This window comes from Nothobranchius furzeri, chromosome 5, assembly GCF_043380555.1.
Source record: "Nothobranchius furzeri strain GRZ-AD chromosome 5, NfurGRZ-RIMD1, whole genome shotgun sequence".
NCBI classification, from domain to species: Eukaryota; Metazoa; Chordata; class Actinopteri; order Cyprinodontiformes; family Nothobranchiidae; genus Nothobranchius; species Nothobranchius furzeri.
Window position 1 is genome coordinate 80335121 of NC_091745.1, and position 17500 is coordinate 80352620.

The window sequence follows — 17500 nt, forward strand, 5'->3', positions numbered from 1 at the left end:
AACTGTCACACACACACACACACACACACACACACACTCACACACACATACACACACACACACACACACACACACACACACACACACACACACACACACACACACACACACACACACACACACACACACACACACACACACACACCATGAGTCTGCTCTACCCACATATGCATCTATGCAGCAGAGCGAGCCCTGCACATGGATTTACCTGCACACACGCCTCATGTGTGATTTGTCACCTTGCTGGTTTGACACTGTCATAAACTACAGAGTGTGAGTAACACGAACCCAGTCTGTGCATTGAATACAACCAAATGAAGTGCTGCAAACCCAGCAGGAAAGATATCTGGAACCGCTTTTCAGCACTTCTCAAAAATTCATGCAGCAGTCCTTGAGGTATTTCAAAATCACGTGCTGATGAATACTTAATAACTGGAATTGTAACAACTAAAGCAGGCTTTAATTTCCAGCATGCATCACTGCATAAATGAGGTTTTCTCAGTGCGCTAACTGGTCGAGAATGAAGTTGTTAATCAGGATGTGTCAAACTGAGTCTGAGCTTGGCTTTGCTGCAGCTCAGCGCTGCAGACTGATTACCCTCTCACAGCACGTGGGTTAGTTAGGAGATGTGAATGAAAAATGTCTTCTGATGAGCATTTCATCACATCTGTTTGCTACTTGCAAGCATTTACAAAGATCACCATCGTGCCAGTTCTGTAAACCTGACACAGATCTATGAAAATAATGTTTTTCTGCCTGATTTGATTATTTTTGGTCAGGTTGTAACCTGCAGTGAGGCTGTTGCAAGTGTGAGACCGATTACCCTCTGAGTCGTGTGAGTGAGTGACTCCGAAAAAGGTTCATCAAAGAAAAGACACGTCACGTTGAGGAGCGGATGGCGGCGGACCATGTGTGGTGGAGCAGATCAGGAGGCGGGAATGCCGGCATGGATAAAAATAAAAATGTTTTAATGGCAGAGCGGGAACGACAGACCAAAACAACGCTGACAACAAACAACGATCCGACAAAGACTCAAACGAGACGGGAGGTATAAATACTCAGGAACACCTGGGCAGGTAAACAAGGGGCAGGTGAAACCAGTAGGGACTAATAAAGGGAAGGGACACAGTCAGGGAGGCAGGAGCAGATTGTGACAAGACAAGGACAATGGACCATAGTCAGATTTTTAGATTAATTCATTATGCACACTCATTAAACGGCCTTCTGGAGAAAACACAGGTCCAAATAAGAACAAACATCAGTCGTGCTCATGGACCACATTTCTCCTCCAGTAATACCTCGGCTACGTGGCTCGCACCTCTATAGGTCAGAGGAACCGCAGTCCTTCACAGAAGTGTGAGAACAATAATAGTGTCAGCGTTGTGAGGGCATGACTCAGCGTTTGAATCTACCATCTGGCATCAGAGGAATAATGTCAGAGAGGAGTTTTCTGCTCAGGTGAACACATCTACTCCCGGTCGAGGCGTGCTCTTATTTTCTAACTGAAAGAGAGTGGAGCAGGTGTGCAGAATGACCACATATCCAAGAGTAATCCGGGGAAACGCAGCATTAAACGGACGAAAAACACCACGGGAACCAGCAGAGTGGATCATCAAACATCAAGTGCACGATCGGTCAGTTATTAAGTATTTAGTCTTCATCACGTGTCGCCTGATAACTAATCCATGTTGTTGAGCTTCAACTTATCATTTCTCTTCATGTGGTGGTGTCAAAAAGCTGACCTGAGAGAATGTCGATGAAACTCTGCTGGAGGGACTCAACGGAATAAATAGCTTTATAACAAGCAAATAAATAAATAAATAAATAAATAAATAAATAAATAGCTTTATAACAAGCAAATAAATAAATAAATAAATAAATAAATAGCTTTATAACAAGCAAACAAGTAAATAAATAAATAAATAAACAGCTTTATAACAAGCAAATAAATAAATAAATAAATAAATAAATAAATAAATAGCTTTATAACAAGCAAACAAGTAAATAAATAAATAAATAAATAGCTTTATAACAAGCAAATAAATAAATAAATAAATAGCTTTATAACAAGCAAATAAATAAATAAATAAATAAATAGCTTTATAACAAGCAAATAAATAAATAAACAAACAAATAAATAAATAGCTTTATAACAAGCAAATAAATAAATAAATAAATAGCTTTATAACAAGCAAACTGTCATGAACTCCTCCTCTTAACCTCCTCTGCGGGCCGGGCTGGCGCTGCACTCCAGTTCCCAGCATGCCTGTCACCGACGCTTCCCGGTGACGTCATCCCGCTGAGCCTATTTAAGGACCTGTCACAGCGGAGCCGGCACTCAGTCATCATCTAACGATAGACGCCAAGCCATTCTAAGACCTAAGACACTAACTCTACAAACCATACGGGAAGAGAACTTCCCACGCTGCCACATATCAGTCTCCATCCACCACTCTCTCCGCGCCTGGGTCTCATAACCACTCCAGCTCAGCCCACCGAACCTGACAGGATGACTGAGTCCCGAGTAGACCCAGCGGAGATCGCACAGCTGCGAGCTGAGGTAGCGCAGTTGCTCAGCCGAGTAGAACGCCAGGAGGCGGACAACGCCCAACTCCGTGTGGAGAACAATCAGCTGCGTGCTGTTACTGATCGCCTCGCATCCAAACTCGATTCCGTCACCGAACTGGTAGTCCAACTCTCCTCAGCCCTCCAACGACAGTCATCTGCCACTCCTAACGTGGTGGAGCCGTATCTAAGTCTCCCAGAGAAATGGGATGGGATTAAAGGATCCCCGGAGAGCATGTTGGCCGTTCTGTCAATGACTTTTGAGTGTCAGCCGGCACGCTACCCGACTTCCTGCTCTCGCGTGGCTCTGTTAACCTCCCTGCTGACTGGGCGAGCCGGTGAATGGGCGGCTGCTCTGTACCATCAGAAGTCCCCAGTCTGCAACGACTATGAAGCCTTCGTGAAAGAACTGAAGAAGGCATTCGTTCATCCCAGCAGCGAGGTCGCAGATGAGACACGCCTGCTCCAGCTTCGACAAGGCTCTCAGACCGTGGCCAAATTCACCTCACGCTTCCGGACCACCGCTGCCCGTCTAACCTGGGGTGATGCCGCGGTGAAGGCTGTGTACTTGGAGGGATTGTCACCCCGCATCCGTGAGGGCATGATTGGTCACGAGGCTCCAACCACCCTGGACCAGGCGGTGGACCTGGCTCTCCAGCTGGACCGCTGCCTCCTCACCAGACCAGGAGTGAGGGCGGTTCCCGTACAATCCCGAACTTTCCCCCGCCGTCAGGAGAACCAACCCATGGAGGAACCCATGCAACTGGGTCATTTGCCCCCCGAGGAACGGGCGCGCCGTTTTCAGGAGGGACGATGCGCCTATTGTGGGGCTCTGGGTCATCCCCGTGCAACATGCCCCATACGCCCGGGAAACGGTCCCTCCGGGTCGGTGTAGGTGCTGCCTCACTCGGAGTTTCCACTCATGCAGCTCCTCATCACACCACCCTCTCGGTCTCCTTCCAGCTGAGCCAAGGACCGGTCCCCCTGGTGGCCCTCCTCGACACCGGAGCTGCAGAAAGCTTTATCGATCAGGGGTTGGTCAACCGGCTCAAGATTCCACTCACCCTCCTCGATCATCCCGTTCCCGTCACCTCAGTGGACGGGCGCCCTCTCATGCCATATCCGATCACGCACCGAACCCAGAACCTCCGGATGACCATCGGAGAACATGTAGAGACCCTTCATTTCTTGGTCATTCACGCCCCTACGACTCCTCTCATTCTGGGTCATTCCTGGTTCCGCCTCCACGACCCTCACATCTCCTGGTCCACCAGTAAAGTCATGGCATGGGGTGTTAACTGTCGCCTTCATCATCCGTCTCCAGGATCACAGCCTAGGGAGACACCACCCAAGGACGTGGATTTAACACTCCTTCCACCCCAATACCACGATCTGGCTCGGGTCTTTGCAAAGGAGCCTACCACCAAGCTGCCTCCTCATCGCCCCTACGATCTGGAGATCAGGCTTCAGCCCGGAACCACCCCGCCTCGGGGTCGGCTGTTCTCGCTCTCCCCGGCAGAGACCCAGGCGATGGACGCTTACATCAATGAGGCTCTCCAGAAGGGGTTTATCCGACATTCCACGTCTCCTGGGGCGGCAGGGTTCTTCTTTGTGAAGAAGAAGGAAGGTGACCTCCGGCCCTGTATTGACTATCGTGGATTGAATAAAATCACCATCAGGGACCGCCATCCTCTTCCCTTAATGAGCACGGCTCTGGACGCCACTGCCCAAGCCACACTGTTTACCAAGCTGGACCTCCGCAGTGCATACAACCTCATCCGCATAAAGGAAGGAGAAGTGTGCTTTTCACCAGGAGTCCACCTCGTTTCTGGGATTCATCATCTCCTCCCAGGGCCTGCGCATGGACCCACAGAAGGTTCAGGCGGTCGCGCAGTGGCCACTACCCAAGACCCTGAAGCAGTTGCAGAGTTTCCTGGGGTTCTGCAACTTCTACCGCCGGTTTATCCGCAACTTCAGCGCCCTGGCGTCACCATTAACTTCCCTGACGAAAACAACCAATCAGCCTCGCCCTTTCCGCCTCTCCCCGGAGGCTGTTGCTGCCTTCCATGAGCTGGTCCGCCGCTTTGTAAGCGAGCCCATCCTCCTCCACCCGGACCTAACCCGGCCTTTCGTTGTGGAGGTGGACGCCTCTGAGACGGGCGCGGGAGCCGTACTGTCACAACGTGGCCAGGACTCCAAACTCCATCCCTGCGCATTCTTTTCCCGGAAGTTCTCTCCTACCCAGCAGATCTATGGGGTCGGGGACCGGGAACTGTTGGCGATAAAGTGGGCCCTGGAGGAGTGGCAACAGTGGCTCCTGGGTACCCCCACTCCTTTTCTAATCTGGACTGATCATCAGAACCTCATCCATATTCAGACCGCTCGCCAACTCAACCCTCGTCAGGCCCGGTGGGCCCTCTTTTTCGAACCTTATAACTTTCACATCGCCTACCGCCCCGGCTCAAAGAACCTCAAGGCGGACGCCCTGTCCCGTCAACACACCCCGGATCCAAGGCCTCCTGAACCGAGGTCCATCCTCCCGACCGAACGGTTCTTGGCCGCCCTGCAATGGCCCCTGGAAGCCTCCATCCGGGCGGCTCTCCCGGCGGACCCGGCGCCCCCAGAGACGCCTCCTAACCGCCTTTACGTTCCGGCCGTGTGTCGACAGGAGGCCTTGAGGTGGGGGCATAGTTCACGGCTCGCGGGACACCAAGGCCAGGCTCGTACCTTCCAGTTCCTCCGCCGGGCCCTGTGGTGGCCCTCTATGAGAAAGGACGTGCGTGAATACACCGCTGCATGTGACACTTGCGCCCGGTCTAAGTCCACCACCCAACCTGGAGCCGGGAAATTGCAACCGCTCCCTGTGCCCAAAAGGCCGTGGTCGCACATAGGTGTGGACTTTGTCACGGGGCTTCCCGCTGCCGACCACCTGGACACCATCCTCACCATCACCGACCGCTTTTCGAAGGCTGTGCATTTAGTGGCTATGGCAGGGCTCCCCACGGCTAAGAAGACGGCGGAGCTCCTCCTCGATCATGTGGTGAGGCTCCACGGATTCCCCCAGGACGTGGTGTCTGACAGAGGGCCTCAGTTCATCTCACGTTTCTGGAAGGCTTTCTGTCGGTTGGTGGGCGCTTCCGCCAGTCTGTCGTCAGGCTATCATCCGCAGACTAATGGTCAGACGGAGAGAGCAAACCAGCAGCTTGGGCGTTACTTACGCTGCTTCGCCTCGTCTCAACCGTCCACCTGGCCTCGTTACCTCCTATGGGCGGAGCTCTCTCACAACCTCCAGACGTCCTCCGCCACGGGTCTATCGCCCTTCGAGACCTGCTACGGATACCATCCCCCTCTTTTTGACCATCAGGTGCCGGAGGTGGAGGTTCCGGCGGCTCAGGATATGGTCCGCCGCTGCCGTCTCGCTTGGATCAGGGCTCGCGCCGCCATCACCCGGGCTAATACAGAGTACTCCCGACAACACCGCCGCCGCCACCGGCCCGGCCCTGTGTTCCAGCCTGGTGACCGGGTTTGGCTCTCTACCGCAAACCTCCGGTTTCCGGCTGGTTCCAGGAAGCTGTCGCCTCGCTTTTTGGGGCCCTTCCCAGTCCGAGATGTCCTCGGTCCGGTCGCTTACCGGCTGCGCCTCCCTTCCACTCTTAAGGTGCACCCGATATTCCACGTCTCACAGCTCAAGCCGGTGGTGTCTTCTCCTCTCCATCCGCCTCCGGCCCGGGTGCCGACGCCCCGAGATGTCGATGGGGACCCCGTCTACACCGTCCGCAAGATTCTGGACGCCCGCCGCCGGGGCCGTGGATGGCAGTATTTGGTGGACTGGCAGGGTTACGGTCCGGAGGAACGTAGCTGGGAGCCTGCCCGCTCGTTTCTGGATCCTTCCCTGTTGGCTGATTTCTGGTCTCGTCGCCCTGGGCCTTCTGGAGCCATCCCTCGCGGGGGGGGGGGGGGGGGGGGGGGGGGGTCCTGTCATGAACTCCTCCTCTTAACCTCCTCTGCGGGCCGGGCTGGCGCTGCACTCCAGTTCCCAGCATGCCTGTCACCGACGCTTCCCGGTGACGTCATCCCGCTGAGCCTATTTAAGGACCTGTCACAGCGGAGCCGGCACTCAGTCATCATCTAACGATAGACGCCAAGCCATTCTAAGACCTAAGACACTAACTCTACAAACCATACGGGAAGAGAACTTCCCACGCTGCCACATATCAGTCTCCATCCACCATTCTCTCCGCGCCTGGGTCTCATAACCACTCCAGCTCAGCCCACCGAACCTGACACAAATGAATAAATAAATAAATAAATAGCTTTATAACAAGCAAATAAATAAATAAATAAACAAATAAATAAATAGCTTTATAACAAGCAAATAAATAAATAAATAAATAGCTTTATAACAAGCAAATAAATAAATACATAAATAGCTTTATAACAAGCAAATAAATAAACAAACAAATAAATAAATAAATAGCTTTATAACAAGCAAATAAACAAATAAATAAATAGCTTTATAACAAGCAAATAAATAAATAAATAAATAGCTTTATAACAAGCAAATAAATAAACAAACAAATAAATAAATAAATAGCTTTATAAAAAATAAATAAATAAATAAATAGCTTTATAACAAGCAAATAAATAAATAAATAAATAGCTTTATAACAAGCAAATAAATAAATACATAAATAGCTTTATAACAAGCAAATAAATAAACAAACAAATAAATAAATAAATAGCTTTATAACAAGCAAACTGTCATGAACTCCTCCTCTTAACCTCCTCTGCGGGCCGGGCTGGCGCTGCACTCCAGTTCCCAGCATGCCTGTCACCGACGCTTCCCGGTGACGTCATCCCGCTGAGCCTATTTAAGGACCTGTCACAGCGGAGCCGGCACTCAGTCATCATCTAACGATAGACGCCAAGCCATTCTAAGACCTAAGACACTAACTCTACAAACCATACGGGAAGAGAACTTCCCACGCTGCCACATATCAGTCTCCATCCACCATTCTCTCCGCGCCTGGGTCTCATAACCACTCCAGCTCAGCCCACCGAACCTGACACAAATGAATAAATAAATAAATAAATAGCTTTATAACAAGCAAATAAATAAATAAATAAACAAATAAATAAATAGCTTTATAACAAGCAAATAAATAAATAAATAAATAGCTTTATAACAAGCAAATAAATAAATACATAAATAGCTTTATAACAAGCAAATAAATAAACAAACAAATAAATAAATAAATAGCTTTATAACAAGCAAATAAACAAATAAATAAATAGCTTTATAACAAGCAAATAAATAAATAAATAAATAGCTTTATAACAAGCAAATAAATAAACAAACAAATAAATAAATAAATAGCTTTATAAAAAATAAATAAATAAATAAATAGCTTTATAACAAGCAAATAAATAAATAAATAAATAGCTTTATAACAAGCAAATAAATAAATACATAAATAGCTTTATAACAAGCAAATAAATAAACAAACAAATAAATAAATAAATAGCTTTATAACAAGCAAATAAACAAATAAATAAATAGCTTTATAACAAGCAAATAAATAAATAAATAAATAGCTTTATAACAAGCAAATAAATAAACAAACAAACAAATAAATAAATAGCTTTATAAAAAATAAATAAATAAATAAATAGCTTTATAACAAGCAAATAAATAAATAAATAAATAGCTTTATAACAAGCAAATAAATAAACAAACAAATAAATAAATAAATAGCTTTATAACAAGCAAATAAATAAACAAATAAATAAATAAATAAATAGCTTTATAACTAGCAAATAAATAAATAAATAAATAGCTTTATAACAAGCAAATAAATAAATAAATAAATAGCTTTATAACAAGCAAATAAATAAATAAACAAACAAATAAATAAATAAATAGCTTTATAACAAGTGTGGGTCATTTATCATGAATAATGATGTCTCTGATAGTTGGATTCACATCTTTAGTTTCCCCATGACAGCTGCTGAATTTACACACATAATGCACTAATGATAAGTAATAACTCGTCTCTGTAGCAGTGGTTTCTTTAGTTTATCTGAGTGTGAAGATGTTGCTGCTCTGAAACAACATGATAAGATTCCTCTTCTTGGAAACGTCAGCATCCTGAGACAGATTACGTTCTGCAGAGTGAGTGTTTGTCTTGTTTTTCTTTACAAATTGCATAAATGCATCAGGGCATCAGGGGTTAACGACCTCTGTCATGCCTTTGGAAGTTTGTTTTACTGATCTAGGTGTACGTGTTGCTGCAGTCACCTGAAACTCCATCTGGTTTAGTAGTCTGGCAGCTTTTTAAAATTCAGTCACTTCTTCCTTTGGGCAAATTTGAATTAAAATGGTAATCAGCTGAGCCTGCGCCGTGTTTTCATACATGTCAAAGCACCGAGTGATTGAGAGGATCTCCACTCATGTTTGTACTTATATTTACTCAAAATCTGCTTTTGACTCAGTCAAATCTGTTTGTGTGAAAGGGGCAGAAAAGGGTAGTTTTTAAAGGTCCTATATCCTGCAAAATCCACTTTTTGGAGCTTTTGACCTTCTTATATTGATGCAACCTGCTGGGTTCCTTCTATAGGAAACTTTTTACTGATTGGCTTAATGAACTGAACTGTACTGGGATGTTTACTGTGTGAAGTGCCCTGAGGCGACTCTGATCCTGATTTGGTTGCTTTATAAATAAACTGAAATGAATTATTTCATCATGAAAACACTCCAAAGTGGTTTCTAGCTTCACACATTTTCCTGTTTCTGCTGCGGATCATCTGCTGGTCTAACCGGCAACTGCAGGCGTCTGGATGGGGGTTGTTGCTACGTCAACGAGGCCCGCTCCTCCCCTGGACTGTAAACACTAACACCCAGTCTCTCTGTGTAGCTAGCAGGGGGTTTAATCTCCACAGCTGTGAAAAAGTGATTTCTTTCTTTTCTAATGTCACGCGAGGGTACACAGGAATAAACCCAAATTTTAATAACAAAAAATCACCACATACGTGGGAAAAAGGACCTAACAGGTTTTACTTGAAACAAAAACTACTAATGATGATCCACAGACTCGAAGCAACACTACACACCAACGCCACGCCATGCACTGGGAACAGCTGCTTAAATACATGGTGAAGCAATCAGGATATTGCAGTCAGCTGTGGCACTCCCGGTGCTCCACAGAGGGGTAGGAATTGCAGGAAGAGCCACAGCCAACCTGCACAGAGAAGAAACACACATTAAAAACAATCATGAGGTGTAGACCATGACACTGCGCTGCCCTTTAAAGTAACGCTATAAGCATTTTATCACACTTTTACCTATTAGCCTTGTGCCAAACCCCCCTTAGTTACTGTTGCTAAGGCTGACAAACAAGTGGTCATACACTGACCAGAGCGGCATACTGCACGATGGAAAGAAGTAGACAGATGTGTGTCAGCGACATTTTTTGGAGAAATCCCTTCGCAATATCATCCAGATCAAAGCAAAATGGGCTGCAGTTTGCAGTGAAGGGATAGATTCAAAATGTAAAAACATGCAACAAAGGAGACACGACTACTATCGAGGCTAACGCTTACCGAACACAAGCTAACGCGCGTGTGTGTACAGCTATTTGCTGCTGTAAATGTGCTATATAAATAAAAATGACATTGTTTGGAGTATTATTGAAAAACTGGAATTACATAAGGAATGCCTTAACCAGTTTTCAGAGCTGACAGTGAAACTGCATGTTCAAAAACTCCAATCTCTAAATGCTTTTAGTTGGGCGTGGGGCCACTTCCAGCAGGACAGTCCAAAATTGTTGCCAGTTTAAAAATGTACTGAAACTGTAAAGGTTTAGAAAATAACCTGAAATGATACTTTGGAGATGTTAGTTGTTGTACGACAGCAGTGGTCCACGCTGACTTTGTGACCTCAGTGAGACTAGCTGTTAGCTCATCAATCTGGCATAGAGTGAAACTAACAGTTATGTGAGGATTATTTACATAAACCACTGGAAAATTTAGAAACAGTCATTTTAGATAGAAAACAATCCACCTTTTGAGCCCATTCTAACTAGCTGTTAGCTCGTCAATCTGGACAAAATGAATTAACTCAATCATTTCTGATCAAGCAGTTTACATCTATGTTTGCATTTTATATTACAAAAAATATAATTTATTTATCATTAAAAGATGAATTACTATTGTTGTTCACGTCTACATCCCTTATGGGGGGGGGAGGGGGGTGGTCACTGGGATGAAGTCCTGAAACATTTGCTTTGTAAAAGAAATTCCTCTTTTCACTCATTCACAAATGAACCCCTAAACATGTTTATTTGTCATTTCTGTAACTGCTTTTGTTGCTGCAGAAACTGTTTTAGGAAAAACACTCTTCCTGTAGCAAGGCCTCATGGGAGTTGCAGCAGCTAGCTGAGTGCTAATGCTAACGGTGAACTGGAGCGCGACTGGATTTGCTTTTTGCTGCGTTAGTTTTATTTGTGTAGTTTTCTATAAAGGCTAAAACGGACATCCCAGACAGCAGCTGGTGTGGATTCTTCACAGCTCATACCAATTTCACTTTCTCTCACTATTTTATTCTCCCTGTTCCAAGCAGTGAATCATGGAGGGCAAGAAAGAAAAAAAAAGTCTTCTGAAGCCAGCAGCCATGATCGTGGCCTTGGGAAGTACAAGGAAAAAGAGCATGAGTATGTGCACAAGATGAACATGGCTTTTCACATTTGCAGGCTTCCTGCATTATCAGGCAAGATGAACAAGCACCCATGAGTTTGAAGAGCTGATAAGGAACCAAAAGACACATTACAGCTGGGTGTCATCATTAGGAGAGAAGCTCAGAAGCCTCTGCACTGACTTCTGTCTAAAGTTAGAAGAAGAAACTTCCCGAGCCTCTCTGGTGGGGAACGACTGCCAGAGCTGCAGCCATCCAAACACAAGTGCTGCCAAACACTGATGGGCTACACAGCTTTCTCCCACACCACAGAGCACAGCATGCAGTGTCCAGCACACACACACACACACACACACACACACACACACACACACACACACACACACACACACACACACACGCACGCACGCACAGCGGCGAGCCAAGGTGGTGGACAGTCAGTGTGGAGATGGATGGAGGAGGTAAATAGGGGTGTCACGGCGGTGTGATGGAATGAGGCAGAGGAGAATTCATCCTGTGTTTCCTCTAGCCTCTGTCCCCCTGCTGACAGCATCCTGAAATAGGGCCCTCTGTGTCTGTACACACCTCTTTGTGTGTGTGTGTGTGTGTGTGTGTGTGTAGGTGTGTTTGTGTGTGTGTGCGTGCGTGCGTGCGTGCGTGTGTGTGCGTGCGTGTTTGTGTGTGTGCGTGCGTGCGTGCGTGTGCGTGCGTGTGTGTGTGTGTGTGTGCGTGCGTGTTTGTGTGTGTGTGTGCGTGCGTGCGTGCGTGTGTGTGCGTGCGTGTTTGTGTGTGTGTGTGTGTGTGTGTGTGTGTGTGTGTGGATGTCCCAGGCTCTGGAAGCAGGATGAAAGCAGCCAGTGTGAAAAGAGATAACAGAACAGGAATAAGAAAGTGGAAGAGCCCCTTTGGGAAAATAAAGCATCCTTCTTGCTTCGTTTTCATGTTCAGATCTGGCTGCTTGAACTAAAATCCTCGATGGACCACTGGTCAGTAAAGCGTGGGATATTTGTCTGTTTGGAGCTGGCGGTACCGGGGGGTAATCATGTAAGGGATTCTCCTGCTGCAGGCACAAGAGACAGAACTGCAAATGCGTTAGCTCTCTAGTGTATGTTTATCACTTTTGCCCCACTGAGCTGTGTTTGGATCATTCAAAGGGAGTGTGTGTGTGTGTGTGTGTGTGTGTGTGTGCAGGAAACCAAGAAGAAACAGCCCTGCTGGAAGAGATGCTGCTACATGAGAGCATGTCCACCGGATTCTTAAAACTGGTGTTTAATGTGTTTACTTCCGTCTTCCTCCCACCTTTGAAAACAATTTAACTGCAATGCTGAATTATTTGCAGACGTGTCCTCTGGAAGCGTGCATGCTGAAAGCAGCATCAGCGAGGCAGAAACAGGATTTAATGGAGCAGCTAAAACCGCAGATGAGTGGGAGAAGCAAAATTCGGCTTTAAGCAGTTCTGTGGGAATCAATGAGATGCTTGTTGCTGCTGGAGAACGGCTGATTGGCTCTGTGCAGCACTTGGCTTCAAATGGGCAGATTACAAATCAGCAATAAAAATATGAAATCTGTTCATAATTTGTGGACAAAAGGTGAACCTTGTAGCTAACAAAGTGTAAATCATCCTTTATCCTCCAAGTATTCCCTCTGCGGGTTCTGTTGTGCGATAAACTTCAAAAGTCAGGAGCCTTGTCGTTTCTCACAGATGGATTCAAGGAGACGGTCCCCCAAAAGGACTCTGGGACAAGTAAAAGTCATTTTACCTTTGAAGAAGATGCAACAAGTGAGAATTTACAGTCTTACCACTCACCTGGGTTCTCAACCAAAAACACGACTCTCTCTGAGGTGCTTTAATGTGACTGACTGGCAGAAAAAGCAGGGATGTGTATTTTTGAAATTCTGGCGATACGATACATATCACGATACAGGGGAGATGATACGATATATCACGATATACTGCGATACATTCAGTCAGACGTTACAAGCAATTTTTTTTTACTGAATTTATTGTAAGAATGTTCAATAAACAGTCCAAACTGATACGTAACATGTTTAACATGAGGTATCTGAACCATGATGGAGGGATTTACATTTCAGTGGTGGAAACAAAACCCGTTGCACACTGCTGCCAACTAGCGGGTGGCGATTGAATTGCACAAAACGAAAATAAAATACACAAAAGTTTGCATGTAAATTCTTTCAAGAATTAGATACACGGCTTTTGAATATCGATGTAATAATCGCAGGAAAAAAATCACGGTATATTGCCATTTCGATATTTTCTTACATCCCTAAGAAAAAGGCTCTTCCGTAGACCAGAAGCCAGAAAAACAAAGACTTTCATAATATATCAGGTGTGTAATGGATGAATGCACTAAAGCAACCAGTACGTGATTAATGCAGTGTTGTACGGAGCTCAGTTATGTCATTTATGACATAGTCAGATAATCACTGGTTCATCACCTTTAGACCAACTTTTACGTTTTCAAACAAAGAATCTGAGTAAAACAAAAGGCTGAATCAAAACAGGTGAACAAAATGCACAAATGTTATTAAAGACTTTGTGATCGTCATAGCAACAGTCAAGCATGGAGGTGGAAGTGTGATGGTCCAGGCTGCTTCAGGGCCTGAAATGCTTTGCTGCAAAGGATTGATCCATGAACTTTCTACCAGAGAATCTTGAAGGAGAATGTCTGACCTTTGACCTTGAACAGGCTGCTAAAAAAACCCAAAGTGACTGAATTAAGACAATTCTGAAAAGAGAAGTGGGACAAAACATGACCACAGCAATTTAAACAATAGCGATCCACCAGCATGTGTGTCTGTGTCTGTGTGTGTGTGTGTGTGTGTGTGTGTGAATGACTGGTTGTGTTGTAAAGCACCTTGGGGGGTTGTAGAACCCTAGAAGGTGCTGAATAAACGCAGGACAAGTGAGGTGTGACAGCGGTGATCGTCTCTTCACTTCCATATTTCTGTCTGTTTATTTTTCGGACTGCCCTTGTCTGCTACAGTCTCCCTGTTTCATCTCCTGAGGGATAAAGTCTGAAGCCTGTGTGGCATAATTAGAATTAAAGTATTAGAGTTTAAACGAAGGATTTGCGCGCAGTTCAGATGAAGGAAAACTTATAATCCAACACTCCCCCCAGTGAGTTTTCCTAAATAAATCCTTCTAGTGATCCTCTCTTTCAAACAGTTCTTCTGTGTGGCGTCAGATCACACCAGAAATCTGACAACGACAATTAATTTAGAGATTGTGATTACAACACATGTTAAGCTTCTTTAGTCCAGTTCAAATGGAAGTTTAACTCGTTAGAATAAAAGATGGATATCTTTATTGATAACACACGTACGCAGTTTCATCTCAATCAAAGGGAAGAGTATGGTGTGAGACCAAAGTGGGAAATGACTGTTTTCATCTCAAAACCATAAAAGTGGTTATTGCTAACACATTTTTATAAATATTCACATTAGACCTATTTACACATAACTCTATCATTATTATCATAATCAGGTGCAGCTGCAGGTACCTGCAGAAAGATCATTAGATGGTTGGTTCATAAAGCAGCTTTCACATTAAAGGTTGAATATGGAACACGGACACTCCGGTGACATCTAGTGTTTAGAGGTGGCAGCTGCAGCAACAGAAAACCTTTTCCAGCCATCGGGGTGTTGGGTCACTGCTGACAGTGAGCAGCCAGGACCGTCTTTCAGTGACATGTCGTACAGCAGGGGTGCCCAATCCTGGTCCTCGAGGGCCGGTATCCAGCATGTTTTAGTTTTAATTCTGTTTCAACACACCTGATTTCAATCAGCAGGTGATTAACAGGCTTCTGTAGAACCTGATGAGCTGCTGCACAGGTGATTCAACCAGTTAATCAAGTGTGTTGGAGCAGAAAAACCACAAAACCTGCTGGATACCGGCCCTCCAGGACCAGGATTGGGCATCCCTGTCGTGCAGCATAAGAACACATTTCTACTATACGTTTATTTTACAACAGCATTAACCGTTAGAACATCACAATCAGCTGTCTGACTTGTCTTTTACACAGTCCCAGCCTCGCCTTGCGGAGCGGGCTTTTTAGCACACCGGTGCCCTCTAGTGGCTGGTTGATGTAAACATGAACTCAGTGTTGTGCCCGACAAAAAAAAAAAAAGAAAAAAAGGATTATTTATGTTTTTAATTACAGCTTTTAAATGAAAAACTTTGGATTCACTCTGCACACCCTGTGGAGGTATTAGTGTTTAAAAATATAGCTTTTTATTAAAATGTTCCATATTCCACCTTTAACAACAGTTATTTTTTTGGTTTGCAGTTGGGTGCTAGCGTGTCCACTTTGGTTTGGGTTGCTGTTAGCTGTGTAATCAAGTCAAAGCTAATCTCTGTTTCTCCAAACTGAGGTTGTTCTTAGGCCCATCTAGAGCAGGTAGGGTTTTCATTGATCACAGCCTGTCCAGAGAACAGGTATAGTGCTCTCAGGTGTTTAAATGACCGAGTGAACAGATCAGTGACCCTGCTTTTCCTCTCTTGCTGTCTGTCACACTTCCTCATCGCTGCTCCAGCTTCTCCTTCTTTTAAATCAGAGTTATTCCCCCTGTGTCCTTGGATTCTCATAATCCTCATTATCTCACAATTGTACTATTTAAAATTTTTGGTTCCCCCCCCCCCCCCATCTCATTCCCAGTAACCTCCCCCTCGTCCTCTTTTTCTGAACGTACATCAAAGGCCTCCACACAGGTAACCCGCCCTGTTCTGATGAGCTGCTGCAAACACACTCACAGCTTGTGCGACCAACAGCTGACCCGGACAACGGACCCAACAGACAGGAAGCTTCCAGACGGCTTCATGTTTCGTTCCTAAACAGAGAAGAGTTAAACACAAGCCCGTGTGTGTGTGTGTGTGTGTGTGTGTGTGTGCTCTTCCTACACCCCTCTTCAGTCTTAATCCAGCTGCATTAAGCTGCTTCCTGATCAGCACACCCACATCAGGCCTTATACAGCCTCATGAGAACAACTACAGGATATTGTTTCCTGTAAAGCTCAGATTTATTTTCTGTAGATGAGCGGCGCGTTTTCCTCAGTCGCCGTTAGCTTTCAGACATTTTCACTGTGGGGAGGAGCAGTTTGTCACTCAGCAGCTGACAGTAATTGAACCATCTGCCGCCTCTGCAGGATGAAAAGGCGTCCGAGGAAACGGTTTTCAGAGACCTGAAGGACTGCATTGCACCGGAGAGGGTCGCTGGAATGACAGCATGACACACACTCGGCTCTAATTATGCACGACTTTCAGAGTGAAATATTCAACAGTGTGTGGTCACACAGATGAATTATATATTCTCTGCTGCAGGACTTCTGTTCAGGAGTGGGATTTGATGTTTTGTGGGCCGAGATGGAACGGGATCTGGGCTAGAACAGTTCGGGAAAACAGAAATGGAGCAAGATGAGGTTAGAGGTGCAGGAAGTGGAGAGTTTTCTAAAGCTCGCAGCCGTCTGGAGCACCGAGGTGCATGAAAGATGAATGCAGACCTCACAGATGGTGTTTTTTCATTTTAAAATGTTTTATTCAGAAACTCCAAATGTTTCTGTCTAAATCTCTTTTCAGTCGTTTGGAGCTGGTTCACCGAGGCACGACGATTCATGCATTCATCGTCTGTTCAAACGGTTCTTTAAAACATGTGAAACAATGTTTTCCTCTGGTTCTGGCGAAAAATTTCACTTACAACAAATGAATGACAGATACTTTGACTGATCATAAAATTAGAGTCATACGTTTTTGGTGACTCCTTTCTCTGAGCTGCAAACGAAGTCTAGAGGGCGACTATGAAGTCATGATCTAAAACCCACAACACGAGGCAGTAACAGACATTCCAGTCCGACTCATTCTTTAAGCCCCTCTTCACACAGGATGAAGACTCTGGTACTGAAGCAGGAGTAGACCCACTGACCCCTGACCCCTGCCTCGGCTACAATCATCATGGGCGAACCTGTTGGACCACGGGTGTAGAAGAGAGTCTGTAGGGCAGCCATCATCCTGCCAAGTCCACCTGCTTTCTGCTTCATCACATTTGAGCATGTTGAGTCCTGCAGAAGCTCGTTAACTCGTCATTTATGTGAATCAGGTGTGTCAGAGGAAGGAAACAGCTCTGATCTGGCTTAGCTTCCCTACATTGGCTACCTGTTAAATTCAGAATAGATTTTAAGATCCTTCTTCTCACATATAAAGCTCTTAATAATCAAGCTCCATCATACATC